Source organism: Tamandua tetradactyla, chromosome 10 (assembly GCF_023851605.1).
Source record: "Tamandua tetradactyla isolate mTamTet1 chromosome 10, mTamTet1.pri, whole genome shotgun sequence".
Lineage (NCBI taxonomy): Eukaryota > Metazoa > Chordata > Mammalia > Pilosa > Myrmecophagidae > Tamandua > Tamandua tetradactyla.
The window spans coordinates 89,416,570-89,422,980 of NC_135336.1; the positions used below are offsets into that span (position 1 = coordinate 89,416,570).

The 6,411-nt window shown below is 41.7% G+C and overlaps 1 pseudogene; it reads right to left on the bottom strand.

The window, feature by feature from the left end:
• Positions 1-4,987: 4,987 nt before the first annotated feature.
• Positions 4,988-6,166, bottom strand: LOC143647714 (tetratricopeptide repeat protein 19, mitochondrial pseudogene; annotated as a pseudogene).
• Positions 6,167-6,411: the final 245 nt, after the last annotated feature.

The window sequence follows — 6,411 nt, forward strand, 5'->3', positions numbered from 1 at the left end:
TAAACAGTACTGGTAGACTATTTCATCAGTTTTGGTAACTAAATCTTCATTGGACAACTCCGGATTTTAAAAATGAGCAAGGCTATGGAAACATGCCATTTTTGTAACTTAATTTTCTTATTATCTCACTCCACAATTCTGATGCAATGACCAAGATAAAAAGACACTCAGAAAATTTAGTTACCATATTGAGAACATGCAAGAAATCCAAGGTCAGGAAGCCTTACGAGTCAAAATTTAAAGTCTATAATGCATTTCCTTTAAAATAAGAGGTAATCATTTCCAAATAAATATTTTTATAGATATCTTTCCTTTTTATGGTTCTGATATAAACATGTTCTTAAAAGTTGCAACAGATTTGACCATGAGTTAATTGTAGAATTGCTCCTTTCCAAAGGCTAGAATTCCAGAAGAAATTATATGACAATTTATATATGGGAAGTAAAAATATTCTTCAGATTTACGCTCTCTTGCTTTTTGGTAGAAGCCACAGTTTTTCATCTGGGATTGATATTCAAGACAATTTTACTAATATTCACTGTAATGTGTCAACCCAAGTTAAAACATTAATAGAAAAAATGTTATATTTATGTTAGTGATTTTTCAAGTCATTTAAAATATTCTACTTTTCCTAAAATAGATTTATTGAGTGATTAACTATAAGAATTTTAAATTCTTACAGAAATTCTTCTATGAGAACTTTAGTTCTGTCAAATAAGTTATTATTTGAGAAAAATTATTTAGTTTTATGTGAAGTGGGAAAAATAATCCTTATCTCACAATGCTACTACATGGATTAATTATGTAGTATGCAGAAAATTTCTTTATGTGTTTCCGAGTATATTTTTCCATCTTCAAAAAAATGCTCTAAAAAGTATTTTGCTGGCCACTCCTCTGTGATAGGGCAGAATGAGGACTCTGAAAGACGTCCATGTTCTAATCCCAGAAACCTCTAAATACCTTGCATGGCAAAAGGGACATTAGAGATGTGTGACATAAGGATCTTGAGATGATCAGGATGAGATTATCCTGAGTGACCAGAATGGGCCCAATGTAATCACATGAGTTTCTATGAGAGGGCAGCAGGATGGCCAAAGCCAGAGAAAAGGAGATGTGATGACAAAGCAGCATCAGGGAGAGATGATATTCCTCCAGCTTTGATGGAGGGAAGGGCCATGAGCCAAGGCATGCAGGTGGTCTTTAGAAAGTGGAAAAGATAAGGGGTGGGCCACGGTGGCTCAGCAGGCAGAGTTCTTGCCTGCCATCATGCCAGAAACCCGGGTTCGATTCCCAGTGCCTGCCCATGCAAAAAAAAAGATAAGGAATTGCATTCTCCCCTAGAGTCTTCCTGCCAACACCTTGATTTTATTCCACTAAGATCCAATTTTGGACTTCTAAACTCCAGAACACTAAGCTAACAAATCTATACTGTTTTAAGCACTAAATCTGTGGTACTATGTTTCAGCAACAATGGAAAACTAATATACTCTTCCTTGTCAATATTCTGGATTCAGTGTTACGCGTGTCTTCTTCTCAGTTCCTATTCCAGCTACGTTTTATTGCTATTTCAGCCTAAAGAAGAGAAAACAGAGTGAGGAAGGGATGACAGAGCAAGGAAGAGAGTGAGAGAGCCAGGTAGAGAGAGAGCTATAATGAAATGATCACACAAACTGATGAAATTTAAATCATCAGGATATAAAAGGCAAACTGAAGAAGTTTTGTCGCTACTAGCAAAAAGGATGAATTTCTGTACAACGATTGGTCCAATGTCAAGTCTAATCAAGTCTTAAATTGTATAAATAATATCCTGTGTTATTTTAAGAAAAGAAACGAGAGGGAGAAAAACCCATGTTCTTGTTCTTCTGGGAAATATGTGGATGGCAAGTAAGTCATTTACAAGAAGTAAGGGCGTTTTTCTAAGAAGGCGTCAGAGGGCCCACTTTGTTTTCCAAAGGAGTTCCTCCAGCTTTGAACGTCAATAGAATTTTAAAATTGTTGTCCTTTTAATCTTTCGATGAATTTTTATCATTTTTATTCTGAGAAGAATAATCCCTCTACATCTCAAGGCACGGAATTCAGGTAGTTTTAGGATACACTGTTAGACATAAAGTGCGGTTTGGCCCAACCGCTAAACTATCGGGGAACCTCTACTCCTCAGCTTCTCACTGCTTGCTAGACGACACTGCCGCATGCAGAAAAGGGGCTCGAGCCGGGGGTCTGGGTCCAAGGGGTGCACGCAGGAGACCTCGCTGCGGGTCTAAAGCACTGGAGGCCAAGTCAATTAAGGCATGAAGCAAGGTAGCTTTATTGTTGGTAGACGCTTATGCCAGGGCCGCCAGTAGCTAAAGACCACAAGGCTCGGTGAGCCCTGGATTATATACAGTTTGAGGAGAGGCGGAGTTAGGGCATGGCCTCCAGGGGAGGGTAGCCAATCACACAGGAAGGACGGATGAGTGACTGTGACCATAGAGATGCTGTTCCTGAGTGTACTTGTAGCAGTGGATGTTGGGCAGGTGGAGGACTAAGGAGAAGGCCAATAGGGTTAAAGAGACAAGACTGCATCATCACTAGTCGCCGGTGAGGCTTGTAATTCAGAAGCCTAGAAGAACCGGACGTGCCAAAATGGCGAGGGAGGGAGAGAAAAAGACTAAGCTACCAGGCCAAGAATAAAAGTATGCCACAATAAAGTACTTCAAAACCTCAGTCAGCAACTGATGACATAAGGGTTTGCTGTTTCATACCAGCCTCAGTTCAGGACAACCAGTCCTGAACTCCACTGGAGTTCACGTCCTTCTCCATTGGAAGACAACCTTCAGATGCCTTGCCTGCCATCCCAGGACCAGACTTTTCAGTTTCAAAGTGGGTCAGCCCACATACTTCCATTTCTCAAGGTAAAAAAAGATGTCTGCCATCTCCTTGATGCTTGTTTTTAGGACTTGGTTTTGCCTCTCCTTAATGGTAAATCCCTAGGAAAAAGAATTCCCTCCTTAGCTGCTGTCTAATTGGCTTATGCTTTTCTTTAAAGGAATTTATTGCCTCCTGGTTTTGGAGGCTAGATGTCCCAAATCAAGGTTTTAACAGGCCATGTTTTCTCCCAGAGTCTGCAGGCGTTCTGGTGCTGGTTAGCTGCCACCTTGGGGAGTGTTGCTTGAGTTGCTACATCTGTCACATGGCAATCTGACATCTTGGTCTCCTCTTGTAGATCTCCCTGACTGCTGGCTTCCTCTCACTTCTGGCTTCTACAGACTGTACTAAATGCCCTCTCCTCTGGTCAGATAGATTAAAGGCCACCCTGATTCAGTTTGACCTCATCTAAATAGGATTAATCTTTGAAGATTCTATTCACAAATTCCTAAAATTGATAAAAGTCCACACTTGAAAAATTACATCTTCAAAGGTCCTGTTTACAAATGGGTTCACATCTATAAGAATGCCAATTAAGACTTGAATTTGTCTTTTGAGGGGAACATGATTCATCCCTCAACAACTATAAATGAGTCCCTTCATTTTCTTTCTTTCTTTCCTTCTTCCTTCCTTTCTTCCTTTCTTTTCTGATAAAACTTCTTCGTATAGGGAGAAATTGGAAACTGGGAGCTCTGTGAAAAAAACACAAAGAACTGAAGATAATAATGTTTTAAGACTACAGAAAAAGGAAGCTAGAGTCACAGATAATAAATCCTCACTTTCCCCACATGCACAATCAGATAGAAAAGATATTGATAACATTGAGAAATTTGATGAGGATGTTTTTGTTGTTGTACAATCTCTAGTTTATCATGAAAGGATTCTTCCACCGTGTACAAAAGGAGCCAAAACTATTAGGATGTCGGCCTGCTCAACCCCAACAGCAGTGCTCCTTAGTCATACCTGGAAAAACTATCTTTTCCCTAAGCAAATTGTTGTTTATAAAACTGCTGAGGTAAGAATATATATTTTGAGGTAAGTGTGATAAAACTATTTCAATACCAGTCTATTCATTTAAAGTCATAAGATCAAATACCTTCTTCCATGGTTAAGAGAGAATCTCAATTGTTCTCTGCTTTACAGATGAGGATATTAAGAGCCAAACAAAAAAAGCCAGGGCTAGCATCCAAGTCAGCAGTTCCTCCACTATGCTGGCAGCACACAGCATTACTGGAAAGGTTCTAAGTACTATTCCTGCAGGGCCTGCCCGTAGTTGAAAGGTGCAGCTGAGGCACCTGTGTCTCTAAAGAGCTCCCAGGTGATTCCCTGCTGCGTGACCTAAATTGCAAAGGAAGGGGAATTGCTCAGATAGCACTGAAAAGCAAGAAATTAAATCATTGCTTTTCTTACAATTGTTAAATCTAGATACATACAAAAACATATAGTTCATTTTTAAAAATAATCATATGTTATATTTTCAAGGGCCTAATTCTCACTTTAAAACTTCATGATGGAGGCAAATAAAGATATCACTTTTCCTCCTGTATACATAGTAAAATCCCACTCTGGCTTCATGCATGAAACAAGTATATTACAAGAAAAATAACTCGCCATAATCCCCCTTTGCCATGAGACAGGTAGCTCTGGTCTGCCAGAAACTGATAAAGAGAAGAGAGGGCAGCAAATCAATGGATCAGAATCTTATGGCAGAGATGCCAGGCTGGATCATCATCTCATAGATATCCACACATGCAGAGGAAAGCTGCTAGCCCATCTAAATCTGGTTTACATCTAAACCAGCATGGACTGCACTCAGCCGGATGTTAACAACTTCACATCTGTCATGGAGGTCAACATCTGCTGGGGGTCGGAGGGTGAAAATTGTGTTCCTTAAAAAAAGAAAAGTGGTAGAATCTATACAATCTGTTCTTCACCAAAGATAAGTTGAGGAAATATCAATATCATGGATAGAGGACTTCAAGTCATTGATTTCGGTGCCACTGAGGATGACATAATAGCCATTCCTCTGGATTACTGGAAATTACTCTTCTTAAAACAAATATGCATATAGAGCATAATAGAATTAAATCAAAGTTCTACTTTGTTTAGACAGCTCAGCCAACTCTTCCCTGATATACTTACTGTATAGAAACCTCATCTCCTCTCAGCTCTGCTTGCTTCAGTGCTTGCTGGAAGACCTTTCTTGCTTGTGCTTATCGTTCTCTGTGCATCAAAACTGCAGCTAGATTGCTGAGCACCATATGTAATTCAGAATCTTGTATCTGTCTTGCCAAGTCTGGTGCCCTTTGCAAATAAGTGTAAACCTCATCTAAGTGGCCCTGGGCAGCCAAGATGTGGCCGTCACTCATCTGCATGATGGTCTGTGGGTGTCTTTCTCCTTGCGTTTCTTCATACATCTTCTGTGCCCATGAAGGCCTCAAGGTCTCCTGGAGAAGAGAAGGCAATGGGCATCGGGGTCTGAGCACATGCCCAGGAGGAGGTGGGTATTGGCTTTCTCTTCCTCTGATATAATGTCTTCTGGTAATTCCTTTACTCTTTCAATTTTTTCATCTACAGTTGAAATGCAGAATTCATTGCCTGCAGGAGCAAATTCCTGTCTATTCTGAGCAGCAGAGATGCTGGCCAGCTTCAGGGAGATTTCAGTGATTGCGCTGTCTTTCTGCTTCGTGTCCCCTCCAAGCAGGTAACTCATTGTTGCTTTCAAAAGTTTTTCCCCATTTTCAAGCTGACTCCGTATAAATGCTAAATTGGCCATTAAATCGTAAGCGTAGGTGACGGCCGCCTTGTTATCGCTCTGATGGGCAAGAGGAAGCGTGCCTGTAAAACCCGCTCAGCCTATTCAGGCTCATCTTTCTGGAGGCTCAATTTGGCTCCCTTCAGCAGCTGAATAACCCAGGCCTCCGCCTTCTCGGCGGGGTCCTGCTCCGCGGCTCCGCCTGCTCCCTGTTGCTCCAGCTCCAGCTCGTCGTCCTCCTCCTCCTCCTCCTTCCAGACCGCCTCGGGCCTGAGAACCGGGCGAGTGAGGCCAACAGCTGCAGCAAGCCCGGCCCGGCCCCTGGGGCGCGACTCGGGTGGCGGCCCCTCCACCGCCGGCCCCGCGCCTCCTGCAGGTGCGGGAAGAAGAAGCGCCGACAGCGGGGCCCCGCCGTCCTGCAGCCTGCAGGAGGCCGGACAGGACCCAGGCTCCGCACCTGGGGCATGCCCCCGCTGCGTCCTCTGCCCTGTTTGTTCTTGTTTTCATTTTTTTCCACCAAAAGACAAAATACTCCTTTTCTTTACTTTCCTTCAGCTGAATTATTGTCCATTACTACAAAGAGTTGTGCTTTAGAAAACCCTGATCCCAGAATCAGTTTACCCTTGCACTTTTAACTTGTAACTTGTTTTTATTTTTTATTTATTTATTTTTATTCTATAATACATAACCAGTAAGATAATGAAAAAATAGCCTTGGTTGCTTTTAACAGATAGATTTTTTTAGCTGACCTG